Genomic DNA, 478 nt, shown 5'->3' with positions numbered 1-478 from the left:
CCCTGCTGGTGGGAGCAGCAGCAACTGGGAGACTGGAAAAGAGAGTGGTGTGGCTGCTGCTGCCAGCCAGCTGTGGGAAGGGATGAGACGGTGCCTGATCCCCGGTGCATGACGAGGGTACTTCTGGGGAGTGTTTCCTGCAGCGAATGGAAGAAACTCCCTCCTTTCCCCCGCCTCTTTTCCCTAAAAGGAGGAAATCCCGCCTTCCGCTCTCCGCTCCGGTCCGGGCAGTGGCGAACGGGCCCGGCTGGAGACCGGGAGGGCCACTGGATTTCCTGGGGATGGGGTTACTGACAGCTTGCAGGAGGAAAAACGGTGAAAATGGGGGGTCAAATGAAAATTCCCATGGGGATGTGGGGTCGGGAGAGACCTTACAGACCCCCCAGTTCCAAGCCTTGCTAGGAGGGCTCAGAGCTCTGCTCCGTGTCCTTAGGATGAGTTCCCAAAAAAACCCACTGCATTGTGCTCCAAGAGCTCG

The sequence above is a fragment of the Corvus brachyrhynchos genome, unplaced genomic scaffold (assembly GCF_000691975.1).
Source record: "Corvus brachyrhynchos isolate BGI_N302 unplaced genomic scaffold, ASM69197v1 scaffold141, whole genome shotgun sequence".
NCBI classification, from domain to species: domain Eukaryota; kingdom Metazoa; phylum Chordata; class Aves; order Passeriformes; family Corvidae; genus Corvus; species Corvus brachyrhynchos.
The sequence above is the reverse complement of the archived record's forward strand: the minus strand, read 5'-3'. Positions refer to the sequence as shown.